Source organism: Capricornis sumatraensis, chromosome 6 (assembly GCF_032405125.1).
Source record: "Capricornis sumatraensis isolate serow.1 chromosome 6, serow.2, whole genome shotgun sequence".
NCBI lineage: Eukaryota > Metazoa > Chordata > Mammalia > Artiodactyla > Bovidae > Capricornis > Capricornis sumatraensis.
In genome coordinates this window covers 29,146,634-29,165,240 of record NC_091074.1, presented here as the reverse complement: position 1 = coordinate 29,165,240, position 18,607 = coordinate 29,146,634, and positions in this window count along the sequence as shown.

Sequence of the window (18,607 nt, the reverse complement as noted above, 5' to 3'; positions counted from 1 at the left end):
AAGAGAGAAAAATCAAATCAATAAAATTAGAAATGAAAATGGAGAGATCACAACAGACAACACAGAAATACAAAGGATCATAAGAGACTACTATCAGCAATTATATGCCAATAAAATGGACAATGTGGAAAAAATGGACAAATTCTTAGAAAAGTACAACTTTCTAAAACTGAACCAGAAAGAAATAGAAAATCTTAACAGACCCATCACAAGCATGGAAATTGAAACTGTAATCAGAAATCTTCCAGCAAACAAAAGCCCCGGTCCAGACGGCTTCACAGCTGAATTCTACCAAAAATTTAGAGAAGAGCTAATGCCTATTTTAAAATTTGGTTGTTTCCTTACTATTAAGAGATCTTTATATTCCAGATACAAATCCCTTATCATATACAAGATTTGCAAATATTTTCCCCAGTCTGTGGGTATTAGGTTGTATTTTCACCTCCTGCACAGTTTTCTTTGACCTAAGAAAATTTTTACTTTTGACTAAACGCAATTTACCTGTATCTGTTTGCACATTTATTTGTTTGTTTGCACATTGCTTAATCCAAAGTTGTTTCTCTGCTGCCCATCTCAATGTTGTCCTTTTATCCTTTTCAAGCAGTTTATCTAGTTTTCAGGTCTTTTTCAGAGGAAAATAATCCATATGAAGCTGTAGATCTGGTGTGTCTATGGGAGGAGGTGAGTTCAGAATCTTCCTGCATGGCCACCTTCTCCTTTTTATTCTCAACTTTGTTTTTTTCTTCAAGATTGTTTGGATGATTCATCCATATGAATTTTAGGATCAACTTACTAATTTCTGTAAAGAAGTCAGCTGGGGTTTAGACAAGGATTGTGTTAATTCCATAGATCAAAAAATCTGGGGAATGTGCCATCTGAAAAACATTGCCTTCCAGTCCATGAAGCTGAGATCTTTAATCTCTATACAGAACTTAATTTTCTTTTAATAATGTTTTTTCAGTTTTCAGAATATGTTTTGTACTTGTTTTGTTAAATTAATTCCTAAATACTTAATTATTTTTTGAGTCTATTGTAAATGGATAGTCTTCTCAATTTAATTTTCAGATTTTTATTGCAAGTGTCTAGAAATATAACTGATTTTTGTATATCGACTTTTTAAAAAAAACTTGCTGAATATATTAGTTCTGAAAGATTTTTAGTGACTTAGAGACCTAGAATTTTCTATATACCAAATCATATTATCTGCAAACGATAACTTTGCTAGTTCCATGCCCAATATGGATTTTGGTCTTACCTAATTGCTTCCCTGGTGGCTCAGATGGTAAAGCATCTGCCTGCAGTGCAGGAGACCCAGGTTTGATCCCTGGGTTGGGAAGATCCCCTGGAGAAGGAAATGGCAGCCCACTCCAGTACTCTCGCCTGGAAAATTCCATGGACTGAGAAGCTCCTAAGAGCCTGGTAGGCTACAGTCCATGGGGTCACAAAGAGTCGGACACGACTGAGCAACTTCACTTTCCTTTAATTGCTCTAACTAAAATATTTTAGGGCTTCCCAGGTACCTCAGTGGCAAAGAATCAGCCTGCCAATGCAGGAGATATGGGTTTGATCCCTGGGTTGGGAAGACCCCCTGGAGAAAGAAATGGCAACCCACCTCAGTATTCTTGCCTTAGAAATCCCATGGAAAGAGGAGCCTGATGGGCTAGAGTCCATGAAGTCACAAAAGACTCAGTCGTGACTTAGTGACTAAACAACAATATATTTGAAGGTAAGGGGTACAACCAAACATCCTTGTCTTTTTCTTAAATATCTTGTTTGTGGATTTTTTTTTTTTTTGTAAATGCTCTTTATTACATTGAAGAAGTGTTTTTCTACTTATAATGCAAATGTTTTATAATGAAAAATATTTGTTTTACCAAATATTTTTTCTATGTCATCTATTGAGATGATTACATGGGTGTTGTCCTTTATTATCTTAATAGGGCATATTACATTGTTTTTTTTCTTTGAGTGTAAATGTTATACCTTGCATTCCTGAGATTAGTGTTGTTTGATCATGATTTATAATCCTCTATGTATTTTGCTAGATTCAGTTTGCTAGTATTTCACTGAGGATTTTTGCAGCTAATTCCTAAGAAAATTAGACAAATATCTCTTTAACTTGTGATGTGTTTGAAATTAAAGACTGATTTGAAACTGGGATAATGCTGACCTCATAGAATAGGTTAAGATGTATTCTATCATGTTCTCTGTTTTGAAAATGTTTATGAAGAATCATCATTAATTCTTCCAATATTTGATAGATTCATCAGTGAAGCCATCTGGGCCTGGGCTTTACTTGTTAGAGGCATACTCAGATTTTTTTATTTCTTTTTTTTTCAATCAAGAAAATTCATCACCTCACCTAACAGAAAAGCCCAGAAGTACACTAGCTTTGGACATAATTTAGTCCAGAGGATCATGATATCATCAGAACAATGTTTGTTTTTTTAAATTATAGTTTTGTGTCTTTGTTTGCTTTTTAACTTTTACTTTATTTTGGAGTAGAGCTGATTAACAATGTTGTGAAACTTTGAGGTGGACAGCAAAAGGATTCAGTCACACATATACATGTAACCATTCTCCCCCAAACTCCCCTACCCTCTGGGCTGCCACATAACACTGAGCAGAGTTCCTTGTGCCATACGTTAGGTCCTTGTTGGTTATCCATTTTAAATCTTGCAGTGTGTACAGGTCCATCTCAAACTCTCTAACTGTCCCTTCTCTCCACCCTTCCCCTAGGTAACCATAAGTTCATTCTCTAAGTCTGTGAGTCTGTTTCTGTTTTGTAAATGTTTATTTATATCATTTCATTTTAGATTTGCATATAAGGGATGTATGATATTTGTCTTTCTCTGTCTGACTTACTTCACTCTGTAAGGCAATCTCTAGGTCCATCCATGTTGCTGCAATGGCATTATTTCTTTCATTTTAATGACTGAGTAATATTCCCACATATATATGAAGTACAGTAATTTTACCCTGTTGTGTTAGTTTCAAGTGTATAGCAAAGTGATTCAGGTGTATGTGTATATATAGATGTTCTTTTTCAGATTCTTTTTCATTATAGGCTATTAAAAATATCAAATATAGTCCCTGTGCTACTCAGTAGGTCCTTGTTTATTTTATATATAGCAGTGTGTACCTATTAATATTAAACTAATTTAACCCTCCCCCTTCCCCCTTTGGTAACCATAAGTTTGTTTTCTGTGTCAATTAGTGTATTTCTGTTCTGTAAATATTAATAGGTTGACTTGTGTCATATTTTAAATTCCTCATATAAGTGACACCATAGGATATGCATCTTTCTCTGTCTGACTTACTTCATTCAGTCTGACAATCTCTGGGTCCGTCCACGTTGCTGCAAATGCCATTATTTTTTTTTTTTAATGGCTGAGTGATATTCCATTGTATGTATATACCACATCTTTATTCATTCCTCTGTTGATGGACATTTAGGTTGCTTCCATGTCCTGACTATTGTAAATGGTGCCACTATGAATTGCAATGCACGTACCTTTTCAAATTACAGTTTTCTCTGGGTATATGCCCAACTGTGGGATTAGTCATATGGTAGCTTTATTTTTAGTTCCTATTAACAATGTAGGGGGTCTTCCCTGTTCTCTATACCCTCTCCAGCATGTATTGTTTGTAGATTTTTAAATAATGGCTATTCTGACCAGTGTCAGGTGATACATCATTGTAGTTCTGATTTGCATGTGAAGAAGGCTGAGCGCTGAAGAATTAATGATTTTGAACTGTGGTGTTGGAGAAGACTCTTGAGAGTCCCTTAGACTGCAAGGAGATCCAACCAGTCCATTCTGAAGGAGATCAACCCTGGGATTTCTTTGGAGGGAATGATGCTGAAGCTGAAACTCCAGTACTTTGGCCACCTCATGTGAAGAGTTGACTCATTGGAAAAGACTGATGCTGGGAGGGATCGGGGGCAGTAGGAGAAGGGGACGACCAAGGATGGAATGGCTGGATGGCATCACGGACTCAATGGACATGAGTCTGAGTGAACTCCAGGAGAGGGTGATAGACAGGGAGGCCGGGCGTGCTGCGATTCATGGGGTCGCAAAGAGTCAGACACGACTGAGCAACTGAACTGAACTGAACTGAATAATTAGCTATATTAAGCATCTTTTCACGTGCTTTTTTGCCATCTACATGTCATCCTTGGAGAAATGTCTATTTAGATCTTTATCCATTTTCCGGTTGAGTTGGGGTTTTTTTGTTTGTTTTTTTGTTTTTAATACTGAGCTGCATGAGCTGTTATATATTCTGGCATTTAATCAGTTGTCAGTTGCTTTGTTTGCAAATCTTTCTTCCCATTTTGTGTGTTGTCTTTCTGTTTTGTTTATGGTTTCCTTTGCTATGGAAAACTTCTACATTTAATTCAGTTCAGTCCAGTTCAGTCACTCAGTCTTGTCCGACTCTTTGCGACCCCATGAATCGCAGCACACCAGGCCTTCCTGTCCATCACCAACTCTCAGAGTTCACACAGACTCACATCCATCGAGTCAGTGATGCCATCCAACCATCTCATCCTCTGTCATCCACTTCTCTTCCTGCCCCCAAACCCTCCCAGCTACTGCTGCTAAGTCGCTTCAATCGTGTCCGACTCTGTGCGACCCCATAGATGGCAGCCCACCAGGCTCCCCCATCCCTGGGATTCTCCAGGCAAGAACACTGGAGTGGGTTGCCATTTCCTTCTCCAATGGATGAAAGTCAAAAGTGAAAGGGAATTCGCTCAGTCGTGTCCAACCCTTCGCGACCCCATGGACTGCAGCCCACCAGTCTCCTCCATCTATGAGACTTTCCAGGCAAGAGTACTGGAGTGGGGTGCCATTGCCTTCTCCGACCCTCCCAGCATCAGAGTCTTTTCCAAAGAGTCAACTCTTCTCATGAGGAGCCAAAGTACTGGAGTTTCAGCTTTAGCATCATTCCTTCCAAAGAAATCCCAGGGCTGATCTTCAGAATGGATTGGATGGATCTATTTGCAGTCCAAGGGACTCTCAAGAGTCTTCTCCAACACCATAGTTCAAAAGCATTAATTCTTCGGTGCTCAGCCTTCTTCACAGTCCAACTCTCACATCCATACATGACCACTGGAGAAACCATACCCTTGACTTAGACAGACCTTTGCTGGCAAAGTAATGTCTCTGCTTTTTAATATGCTATCTAGTTTGGTCATAACTTTTTTCCCAAGGAGTAAGCGTCTTTAAATTTCATGGCTACAGTCACCATCTGCAGTGATTTTAATAAAGTCTGACACTATTTCCACTGTTTCCCCATCTATTTCCCATGAAGTGATGGGACCGGATGCCATGATTTTCATTTTCTGAATGTTGAGCTTTAAGCCAACTTTTTCACTCTCCTATTTCACTTTCATCAAGAAGTTTTTAGTTCCTCTTCACCTTCTGCCATAAGGGTGGTGTCATCTGCATATCTGAGGTTATTGATATTTCTCCCAGCAATCTTGATTCCAGCTTGTGCTTCTTCCAGCCCGGCGTTTCTCATGATGTACTCTGCATAGAAGTTAAATAAGCAGGGTGACAATATACAGCCTTGACGTACTCCTTTTCCTATTTGGAACCAGTCTGTTGTTCCATGTCCAGTTCTAACTGTTGCTTCCTGACCTGCATATAGGTTTCTCAAGAGGCAGGTCAGGTGGTCTGGTATTTCCATCTCTTTCAGAATTTTCCATAGTTTATTGTGAGCCACACAGTCAAAGGCTTTGGCATAGTCAATAAAGCAGAAATAGATGTTTTTCTGGAGCTCTCTTGCTTTTTCGATGATCCAGCAGATGTTGGCAATTTGATCTCTGGTTCCTCTGCCTTTTCTAAAACCGGCTTGAACATCTGGAAGTTCACGGTTCACATATTGCTGAAGCCTGGCTTGGAGAATTTTGAGCATTACTTTACTAGCATGTGAGATGAATGCAATTGTGCAGTAGCTTGAGCACTCATTGGCATTGCCTTTCTTTGGGATTGGAATGAAAACTGACCTTTTTCAGTTCTGTAGCCACTACTGAGTTTTCCAAATTTGCTGGCATATTGAGTGCAGAACTTTCACAGCATCATCTTTCAGGATTTGGAATAGCTCAACTGGGATTCCATCACCTCCACTAGCTTTGTTCGTAGTGATGCTTTCTAAGGCCCACTTGACTTCACATTCCAGGATGTCTAGGCTCTAGGTGAGTGATCACACCATCATGATTATCTTGGTCCTGAAGATCTTTTTTGTACAGTTCTGTGTATTCCTGCCACCTCTTCTTAATATCTTCTGCTTCTGTTAGGTCCATACTATTTCTGTCCTTTATCGAGCCCATCTTTGCATGAAATGTTCCCTTGGCATTTCTAATTTTCTTGAAGAGATCTCTAGTCTTTCCCATCATGTTGTTTGCCTCTATTTCTTTGCATTGATCGCTAAGGAGGCTTTCTTATCTTTTTGCTACTCTTTGGAACTCTGCATTCAATTCTCCTCTTTTCACAGCCATTTGTAAGGCCTCCCCAGACAGCCATTTTCCTTTTTTGCATTTCTTTTCCATGGGTATGCTCTTGATCCCTGTCTCCTGTACAGTGTCACAAACTACCATCCATAGTTCATCAGGCACTCTATAAGATCTAGTCCCTTTAATCTATTTCTTACTTCCACTGTATAATCATAAAGGATTTGATTTAGGTCATACCTGAATGGTCTAGTGGTTTTCCTTACTTTCTTCAATTTAAGTCTGAATTTGGCAATAAGGAGTTCATGATCTGAGCCACAGTCAGCTTCTGATCTTGTTTTTGTTGACTGTATAGAGCTTCTCCATCTTTGGCTACAAAGAATATAATCAGTCTGATTTCGGTGTTGACCGTCTGGTGATGTCCATGTGTAGTCTTCTCTTGTGTAGTTGGAAGAGGGTGTTTGCTATGACCAGTGCATTTTCTTGGCAAAACTCTATTAGTCTTTGCCCTGCTTCATTCTGTACTCCAAGGCCAAATTTGCCTGTGACTCTAGGTGTTTCTTGACTTCCTACTTTTGCATTCCAGTCCCCTATAATGAAAAGGACATCTCTTTTGGGTGTTAGTTCTAAAAGGTCTTATAGGTCTTCATAGAACCTCAACTTCAGCTTCCTCAGCATTACTGGTTGGGGCATACATAGGCTTGGATTACTGTGATAGTGAATGGTTTGCCTTGGAAACGAACAGAGATCATTCTGTCGTTTTTGAGATTGCATCCTAGTACTGCATTTCAGACTCTTTCGTTGACCATGATGGCTACTCCATTTCCTCTAAGGGATTCCTGCCCATAGTAGTAGATATAATGGTCATCTGAGTTAAATTCACCCATTCCAGTCTATTATAGTTTGCTGATTCCTAGAATGTTGACGTTCACTCTTGCCATCTCCTGTTTGACCACTTCCAATTTGCCTTGATTCATGGACCTGACATTCCGGGTTCCTATGCAATATCGCTCTTTACAGCATCGGACCTTGTTTCTATCACCCATCACATCCACAGCTGGGTATTGTTTTTGCTTTGGCTCCATCCCTTCTTTCTCTCTGGAGTTATTTCTCCACTGATCTCCAGTTCATATTAGGCACCTACCGACCTGGGGAGTTCCTCTTTCAGTATCCTATCATTTTGCCTTTTCATACTGTTCATGGGGTTCTCAAGGCAAGAATACTGAAGTGATTTGCCATTCCCTTCTCCAGTGGACCACATTCTGTCAGACCTCTCCACCATGACCTGCCCGTCTTGGGTGGCCCCACAGGGCATGGCTTAGTTTCATTGAGTTAGAAAAGGCTGTGGTCCTAGTGTGATTAGATTGACTAGTTTTCTGTGATTATGGTTTCAGTGTGTCTGCCCTCTGATACCCTCTCACAACACCTACCATCTTACTTGGGTTTCTCTTACCTTGGACGTGGGGTATCTCTTCACAGCTGCTCCAGCAAAGTGCAGCCGCTGCTCCTTACCTTGGATGAGGGGTATCTCCTCACCACCGCCCCTCCTGACCTTGAGTGTGGAATAGCTCCTCTTGGCCCTCCTGTGCCCACGCAGCCACCACTCCTTGGACATGGGGTTGCTCCTCCTGGCCTCTGCCCCTGGCCTCACAACAGCACTATTTTTATCTCCTTTTGGAGCTAGGGATTCAACTGTGGTCTCCCAGGATCACAGTTGAATTTAATTAGATCCCATTTATTTATTTTTGTTTTTATTTCCATTACTCTAAGAGGTGGACCCAAAAAGATCTTGCTACAGTTTATATCAAAGGGTGTTCTGCCTATGTTTTCCTCTATAGTTTTATAGTGCCTGGCCTTACATTTATATCATTAATCAATTTTGAGTTTATTTTTGTATATAGTGTTAGGGAGTGTTCTAATTTTATTCTTTTTTTTTTTTTTGAGAAGTAGACATTTAATGAATCCAATATGTATAATATAGAATTTTTTCTTTTTTATTATATTGTATTTGTATTGCCATACATCAACATGAATCCGCCACGGGTGTACACGTGTTCCCCATCCTGAACGCCCCCCCCCCCCACCTCCCTCCCCGTACCATCCCTCTGGTTCTTCCCAGTACACCAGCCCCAAGCATCCTATATCCTGCATCAAACCTGGACTGGCAATTCGTTTCTTATATGATATTATACATGTTTCAATGCCATTCTCCCAAATCATCCCACCCTCTCCCTCTCCCACAGAGTCCAAAAGACTGTTCTATACATCTGTGTCTCTTTTGTTCTCTCACATACAGGGTTATCGTTACCATCTTTCTAAATTCCATATATATGAGTTAGTATATTGTATTGGTGTTTTCCTTTCTGGCTTACTTCACTATGTATAATAGGCTCCAGTTTCATCCACCTCATTAGAACTGATTCTTTTACATGTAGCTGTTCAGTTTTCCCAGCACCATTTATAAAAGATACTTTATTTTCCACATTGTATATTCTTGCCTTCTTTGTCATGAATTAGGTGATGATAGGCTAGTGGGCTTATCTCTGAACTTTCTATCCTGTTCTATTGATCTATATTTTTATTTTTGTGCCAGTTTCATACACTTTATTACTATATCTTGGTAGTATAGTCTGATGTCAGGGAGCCTGATTCCTCCAACTCTTTTTCTTTTTCAAGATTGCTTTGGCTGTTTGGAGTCTTTTGTGTTTTCATGCAAGTTGTAAAATTTTCTGTTCTAATTCTGAGAAAAAAATGCCCTTGGTAATTTGACAGGGATTGCATTGAATCTATAGATGGCTTTGGGAAATATAATCACGTTGACAATATTGATTTCTTCCAGTCCAATAACATGGTATATCTCTCCATCTGTGTTATCTTTGATTTCTTTTATCAATATCTTATTGTTTTCTGAGTACAAGTCTTTTTGCCTCCTTTGGTAGATTTATTCATAGTATTTTATTCTTTTCGTGGCAGTGGTATATAGAATTTTTCTTTGATTTCTCTTTCTGATCTTTCATTGTTATTGTATTGAAATGCAAGAGATTTCTGTGTGTTAATTTTATATCCTGCAACTTTACCAAATTTATTAATTTCTAGTAGTTTTCTGGCAGCATTTTTAGGATTATCTATGTATAGTATCATGTCATCTGCAAATGGTGACAGTTTTACTTCTTTTCCAGTTTGGATTCCTTTTATCACTTTCTCTTATCTCATTGCTTCCAAAACTATGCTGAATAATAGTGGTGAGAGTGTACATCCTTGTCTTCTTCCTGATCATAGAGGAAATGCTTTCAGTTTTTCATGATTGAGAATGAATTGCTGTGGGTTTGTTATATATGACTTTCTCTCATGGGATTGCAAAGAGTCGGGCACGACTGAGCAACTGAACTGTCTGATGTTGATACAGGTCCCCTCTGTGCCCACTTTCTGGAGAGTTGGTGTTTTTTTTTTTTTTTTATCATAAATGGGTGTTAAATTTTGTCCTAACAAGTTAATTTTTGTGTTGCATCTATTTTTAAAAATATATATAGGCTATTTGCATATCATCTTCTGTGAATTAACCTGTTTTTTCCTTTGCTCTAGAAGTCTATTAGTTTATTTTTATTGAAGGTTATTTATACCTTAGCATTATTACTAGTCCTTTCCTGTTTTATAAGATGCAAATATTTCTTCAGGTAAATTACTTGTTTTTAATATATTTGTAGCATCATCATTTTTGAAAATTTTACTTTTGAAATTGCCAAGTTTGTTAGCTTTTTCATCTTTTTGTGTTTGATTTAGAAAGGCTTATCACATCCTAAAGGTTTTAAAATATTCTTCACTATTTATTTCATATTTCTCCATATTTATGTTTGTAATCTATTTGAAACTAGTTTTTATGAATTTTGTAAGGTGAAAATGTTGCTTTACCCTCATATATAGCCAATTATTTCCATAATTTTTCCCCCACTGGTTTGAAATGTTAAATTGTATATTAAAGGTTTTGAATATATTTTAAATATATTTTCCCATATATTCAGAGGTTGGGCTTTGGTCTTTACTTCATTGTTTTTAACTTAGAACCCAAATGACAATATTCTAATTACAATAGTTACATGCCATGACTTCATATTTGACAAGAAATCATTATCTTTTGATGATTTTTTAAAACTTCATGTCTACACTTAAAAATCTAATCTTTCATATTAAATTTAGAATATGTATGCAACTATACCTGAAAAATCATATTGAGGTGTTCATTTTAATTTATCTGAATTTAAAGATTAATTTGTGAAAAATTGACAGCTTTACAGGAATGCATCTTCCTTCTCAGGAACATGAAATATTCCAGTAATCAAGTTTTATTTTGTATTATTTAATAAAGCTTCATTTTCTACATAATTATTTGAACATTTATTTTTCCTAATATTTTACAATTCTTGTTTCCACTGTTTGTGTTTCTACATTTTCCAATTATTATCAAAGTCATTGATTTTTATATATTGATCATAATATGGCATCTTTGCTTAATTATCTAATTTTTAAAATAATTTGCCAGTTGGTTTATTGATATTTGTAAATAGCAATCATCTTTCAGAAGTGATAGTTCTCTTTGTCTACCAAACTTTATTATGTATCTTTTTCTAACAGTTCAGTTTCCAGTAGTATCTGTAATGGCAGGCAGTATGTTTTATGTATCCTTTTAAAAGAGAATGCCTCAATGATTTACCCTTATATATACACCTGTGTGTGTGTGTGTGTGTGTGTGTGTATATCTGCTATAGGTTTCTGATGGAAATTCTCTATTCTTTGCCAGAGTAATGAGTGTGTACACACAAACACATGTAGATACTCTCACTGGATATAGATTAAAATCCATAGTATGATTTTTTGTGTTATTTTGGTGATTACTATTTTATTCCTTATTTGCAATTTTTAAAAAATTTTATTACTAAAATTTGCAAAATAAAATGTTTCCCTTTTTAGGGGGAAAAAACATTTAAAATGTGCATTACTCATCTCAAGCTATCAGAAAATGTACAAATTGTCAATGGTATAGTCAATCTTCAACAGTATGCTTTATGATAAGCTTGTCCAAAGTTTGTTCCTTAGGATGTTCCTTATATTTCTTTTAAAAAGTTGTTGTGCTTCAATAAATTTAAAATATTAGGGGTAAAACAAAGTTTAGCATGACTTTTTACACACAAGATTTCTTGAAATTTTTAATATACAAATATGAAGAGTGAAGTTCCAACAGGAAAATGTAAGATCTAGCATATATTCCGGGAGCACCTATTAACCAGTGTGTCAGTCTTCTCTATTGTTCAGTTGACTTAGCATGTTGTTGCTGTTTGCAAAACAATGGTCACCGTTATCTGTGCCTAACTGAGCACCATTTACATCAGACCACTATGCAAGATGAACTTGTATCAGTACCTCACTCTAGAGAGCTTTACAGACTGGCTGTTTTTGTTGTTTAATCCTTTAGTCACGTCTGACTCTTTTGTGACCCTATGAGCAACTGCAGCCCACTAGGCTCCTCTGTCAATGAGATTTTCCAGGCAAGAATACTGGAGTGGGTTGCCATTTCCTTCTCCAGGGCATCTTCCCACATCTCCTGAACTGGCAGGAGGATTCTTTACCACTGAGCCACTTGGGAAGCCAAACTTTACATGTGCTTATCTTAAAAAGCAAACCAAGGAAACCAAACAAATTAGTCAACTCTATTCTGTCCTCTAGAATATTGGATCAGATAGTATACATGGGGAGAATAAATGAACACTAAATGCTAATGCATTTAAAATGCATTAAATTCTAATGCATTTTAGCATTCCAATGCTAGAACACTAGTGTTCAGTGTATAAGAATGACTGTGGCCCTCAAGGAGTTCCCAGTCTAATAAGATTTTTATCAGGTATCTTGCTTGTGATCCAAGGAAATCACTGATACCAATCTTTTTCTTTTTTCTTTTTATCAAGTAAGGACACAAACACACAGATGCGTTGGTAATATGATGAGCCCAAGTGCAAAGTAGATTATCAGTTGGGAGCAGAACATATTCATTTAACTACACTTCCGGTGCCTTATTTAATTGACCTGACTTCCTCTCTGACAAAGTAGTTATAAATAAGAGATTAACTGTTGGAATGAGAAAAATGAGTGGGAGCTAAGAATTTTGGAATATCAAAATAATTTAATTAGATCTCTGAATTAAGATGTGTGGGAGTTCAAACTGTATCTCAAATACTAAGTCTGCAATAAAGCCAATTTAAGATTAATTTAAACAACCTAAATATGACTGTCTCATGTTAATGGAAAAAATGCAAAAATTGCAGTAAATATGTTGAAAAAATCTCATTCATATCAAATCATAATTATTAAGCTTATATTTCAACAAGGAATCTTGTTGAAGTTGAAATCAACTTGAAATATGAAAAAATTATCACTATCTATACCTAACTTGAAGTACAGGTATTATTGGACAGAGAGCAAATGCATTGGTTTGATTCCTTTTAATGACCAACATATTTCAGAAGGTGACACGAGATTTTTTTTTATTTTTTACAAGCAATGAATTCTGTCTACACAATTATGGATTGGCACCTTGTTTGTGAAACCTAAATACAGAAGTGAAATGTTCAGTTTTTTTCTTACCTTCTCCCTCTTTACTCTCCTTTTCTCTCTACTTTTAAGGTTCCCTCTTTTGCACTTTAAGAACTGAGTGAGCTGTATAAAAACCCCCGCTTCTACACTCTTAATTTCTTTTGATCCAAATGAATCTCTGGGATCAAATAAGACTTTTTATACTTTCTGGGAGGCAGCTGGTACCAGGAGTATAACTCAGCACATTCTGCACTGCAGATTCTCCACAGTAATAGCTAACTTTTGAGATTTTGATTAATGAGCGACACATGGAATTGAAACCAATTTATGAGTACAGTCTATATCCGTGAGGGGAAAAAAGGAGAGTCAGGACAGAGCAAAATGGTCCTTTGTGTTTTCTCATGATTCCCGGGTTTTTTTTACATGGACAGTTTAAGGTCTTCTTTCAGTACATGATTTCCATTACTTACTTGCTCTAGAATTCTCAAGTCAAGAGGCTTATTTCCTTCTGCATAGATCAAATAAGCCAAATCCCTATCCAATTCTTGATGATGCTGGAATGACTCTACTGTCTCATTTTTTTTCATTTTTATTGAAGTATCGTTGCTATACAACGTTATGTTAGTTTCTGCTGTACAGCAAAGTGAATCAGTTATTGCTGTTTGTTGTTGTTCAGTCACTCAGTCATGTCTGACTCTTTGCTACTCCATGAACTGCAGCATGCCAGGCTTCCCTGTCCTTCACCATCTACCAGAGCTTGCTCAAACTCATGACCATTGAGTCAGTGATGCCCTCCAACCATCTTGTCCTTTGTCGTCCCCTTCTCCTCCTGCCTTCAATCTTGCCCAGCATCAGAGTCTCTTCTAATGAGTTAGCTCTTTGTATCAGGTGGCCAAAGTATTAAAGCTTCAGCATCAGTCCTTCCAATGAATATTCTGGATTGATTTCCTTTAGGACTGACTGGGTTGATTTCCTTGCAGTCCAAGGGACTCTGAAGAGTCTTCTCCAATATCACAGGTCAAAAGCATCAATTCTTAAGCATTCAACCTTCTTTATGGTCCACCTCTCACATCCATACATGACTGCTGGAAAAACCATACTTTGACTGGATAGACCTTGATTGGCAAAGTAATGTCACTGCTTTTTAACATGCTGTAGGTTAGTCATAGCTTTTCTTCCAAGGAGCAAGCATGTTTGAATTTCATGGTTGCAGTCACCATCTGCAGTGATTTTGGAGCCCAAGAAAATAAAGTCAGCCACTGTTTCCATTGTCGCCCCATCTATTTGCCATGAAGTGATGGGACCAGATGCCATGATCTTAGTTTTTGGATCTCCTTCCCATTATTTCACCAAAGAGCATTGAGTTGAGTTTCCTGTGCACAGCAGCTTCTCATTAGCTATCTGTTTTATACATAGAAGTGTATATATGTCAATCCAAATCTCCCATTTCATTCTCCCCTTTCCCCTCTTGATGTCCATACATTTTTTCTCTACATCTTTCTCTATTTCTGCTTTGCAAATAAGTTCGCCCATATCATTTTTCTAGATTCCTCATATATGAGTTAATGTATGATTGCCGGGGTCCAGCCCCGGTAGATCCAGGGAATTTGAAGCGGGGATGGAGTCGGCGAGGAAAAACTTATTTATTTAGAAATATAAGGAGAGATTAGGAAAGAATAGTGTAGTAGGAAAATTAGTGGAGAAAAGAGGCTGAATAACTTGGTTTACGTGGAAAACCAATAAAGTTCCAAGACAAGGAACTCGCACCATCGACGTAGGCCACCAGCGCCTGCTTGAATAGCAGAGGATGCCCCACCTTGGGCTCCCTCTTGCGTGGGTCTTAGAAGCCAGGGCAAATAAGTAGACACGGTGAGCCTCCACACTCCAGATGTGAATTCAGCCAGAAAGGGGAGAAAAGAACGACATGGGGGAGCCAACCATCGGTGCCAGACCTACAACTTTATTTTTAAAAGCTGCTTATATACCCCAAGTTGTACATAAAGAAGTAATGGAATATGTAGAGTTATGCAGGGGCAGCAATCCTGACCCTTATTGAGACCAGGCTTTCTTTTTGCATACCTTCCCATATACAAAAGGTCTCAGGTGGTTTACATTATCTTCTGGCCAAGAGGCCTGTTAACATTTTTATGGCTCTCTTCCTAGATAAATGTCTATCAACCAGAAAACTCTTTTTCCCTTGAAGTGTTTTTTCTTTAATCTGCATCAACCTCAAAGTACTAAATAAAGTTACATTCCTGTAGAACAAAGGTGCAGTGGGTTATAACAAAGAAAGTACTTAACTCAAATATCTAATGTTGCTAATACCAGGGCTATTCTGTTTTTTCTATATACCAACTATATCTACAAATAAAAGATATGAAAACTTTGGCAGCAAGTATTGGCTCAACAAATGAAACACTTAATCAGTCCTGTTTTAATGATTTTGACTCCTCAGAAGCCCCTACATTCCTAGGATATTTTAAGCTTCCTGTGCCTCTTCAGGAGGCCACAAACAATCACATGCGCAGCTGTAACAGTCCAGCAGGCAGGCTAGAAAGCCATGGGGGGGGTGGGGGATGGATTGAAACACTTATTATGCCCAAGAGATTTATTATCTAAAAGCTCTAAATTAACTTTTTCCAGAAAAAGGTGGTTGGGGGACAGCCGCCTGTAATGTCAGAAGAGTAGGTGGGAAGCATAACACAGTAAAGCAGGCAGACTCTGATTTGGGGGGTAGATGCTCGAGAATTTCCAGGGGGACCCCTGAGGCTCGATCCCACCTTTGCGTATGCCCAGCCTCCTTCCTCATGACCTTTGCCACAGGCGGGGTTCCTCACGCTGGCTCCCAGCATATGATACTTCTTTTTCTCTTTCTGACTTACTTCACTCTGTATGATAGTCTCTAGGTCCATCCACATCTCTGCAAATGACACAATTTCATTCCTTTTTTGGCTGAGCAATATTCCACTGTATATATGTGTCACATTTTCTTTCTTGAACCAAGAATGCTACCCAGGTATTCAGCTACAAAAAGCAGCTTCAAAGCTCAAAGCTTTTGAGCTTCAAAAATAAAGCCCGTTTGAGAGACTGATTGAGGAAAAACATTTAAAGCAATTGCCAACATCTTCCCATTGTTGCTTTAGGCAACTGTCAGCATTAATGAGTGAACCAGCAAATAGCTAAGAATGACATTTTTGTGGGCCTTAGCTCCTAAAAGTGAAGGATGTTGGATGCTCCTGCTTCACAAACCACTTCAGCTGCTGATTAAGTAATCAGGCAGAGTACACTCCTTCTTTGCCCAGTTTCTTTTCCCTCAGTGGTTTCGGAGAATTACTTACTTGGCTTAAATAAAAGCAACATTACTTACGTTTGTTTGTATTAACTGTCTGACTTTATGCCCAGTGAATTTATGCCATGATAGCAATTATTCATATCATTAAGTATGAGTTGTATTAACTTTGTTATAAATTACATGTGATAATAATGCTGAGTTTTATTTAAATGAGGTTAATGGTCTTTCTCATCAAATGTAATTATTTGACTTTAAGTATTAAAATTAAGGAAACTTCAGAAGTTGGCAATAATCAAAATTGTTGCAATGAATTGCTGAATACCATTAGGACTAAACTGTGGATTTATTTATTCATCCACCCATTTATCCTTGAAGTCAGTTAATATTTATTCAGCGTCTGATACTGTATTAGGAATATGAAAGCCATAGGTCCACAGTCTAGGATGGAAGGCATATAAGTAAGCTGACCATTATAACACACTGCGACAGGTTATAAGATACTAAGGATATATGTGGGGCCCCTCAGTCTCACTGAGGAGCAGGGCTGGGGAGATCAGGAGAATTCCTAGAGTAGACTACACTGGAGCTGAGCCACAGGTGACATGTAAGATTTAACCTCATAGAGAAATGGGAAGGAAGATGAAAGCAAGGAAATAGCATCATTAGGGGCATAGAAGCAAGAAAGGACATGACATATATACAGCACTCCAAATATTACTTTGACTATGGACTGTGAAATGGAGACAGTGTTGAGTGTGACTGTATGCTAGTATGTAGTAGTGCAAGTGGAAGAGGTGATGTTGAAGAGAGAGGCAAGAGCCAGATGACAGAGGGCTTTGGATGTCTTTTCCTTAAGAGGAAAGAACAATTCATATAACAAAACATTTCCATTTCTTGACTGGAAGCCACTCTGTTATGTAATGCTTTTTCATTGCAGTAAGTATTTACCATGCTCCCACTAAATACCTAGAATTGTACTCTGCCCTGTGATGAATATATTTGCTATAAAGAGGTCTCAGATGAAGTTACCATCTCAACTTGGGTTTTTATATATAACATAAAATTGGGAAACTATAACTGGTAGAATTCAGTTCAGTTGCTCAGTCGTGTCTGACTATTTGCAACCCTGTGGACTACAGCATGCCAGGCTTCCCTGTCCACCACCAACTCCCAAAGTTTACCCAAACTCATGTCCATCATGTCAGTGATGTCATCCAACCATCTCATCCTCTGTCATCCCCTTCTCCTCCCACCTTCAATCTTTCCAAGCATCAGGGTCTTTTCCAGTGAGTCAGTTCTTCACATCAGGTGACCAAAATATGGCAGCTTCAGCTTCAGCATCAGTCCTTCCAATGAAGATTCAGGACTGATTTCCTTTAGGATGGACTGGTTGGACCTCCTTGCAGTCCAAGGGACTCTCAAGAGTCTTCTCCAACATCACAGTTTAAAAGCATCAATTCTTCCTTATACTCCAACTCTCACATCTGTACATGCTTACTGGAAAACCATAGTTTTGACTAGGCAGACCTTTGTTGATAAAGTAATGTCTCTACTTTTTAATATGCTGTCTAGGTTGATCATTGCTTTTCTTCCAAGGAGCAAGCATCTTTTAATTTCATGGCTGCAGTCACCATGAAATTGCCAACATCTGCTGGATCATCGAGAAAGCAAGAGAGTTCCAGAAACACATCTACTTTTGCTTTATTGACTATGCCAAAGCCTTTGACTGTGTGGATCACAACAAACTGTGGAAACTTCTTAAAGAGATGGAAACCAGACCACCTCACCTGAATCCTGAGAAATCTGGATGCAGTTCAAGAAGCAACAGTTAGAACTGGGCATGGAACAACAGACTGGTTCCACATCAGGAAAGGAGTACCTCAAGGCTGTATATTGTCACCCTGCTTATTTAACTTATATGCAGAATACATCATGCAAAATGCGAGGCTGGATGAAGCACGAGTTGGAATCAAGATTGCCGGGAGAAATATCAATAACCTCAGATATGCAGATGACACCACCCTTATGGCAGAAAGCGAAGATGAACTAAAGAGCCTCTTGATGAAAGTGAAAGAGAGTGAAAAAGTTGGCTTAAAGTTCAACATTAAAAAAACTAAGATCATGGCATCCAGTCCCATCACTTCATGGCAAGCAATGGAAACTGGTAGAGTATAAACATCTTTTTCCTAATTAAATGTTGTATACTTTAATCAAAATTTATCATCTATCTATTCAGTTAAGATACATCAGGGGCCTTGATTTAAATTGATCAGTGTCTTTCC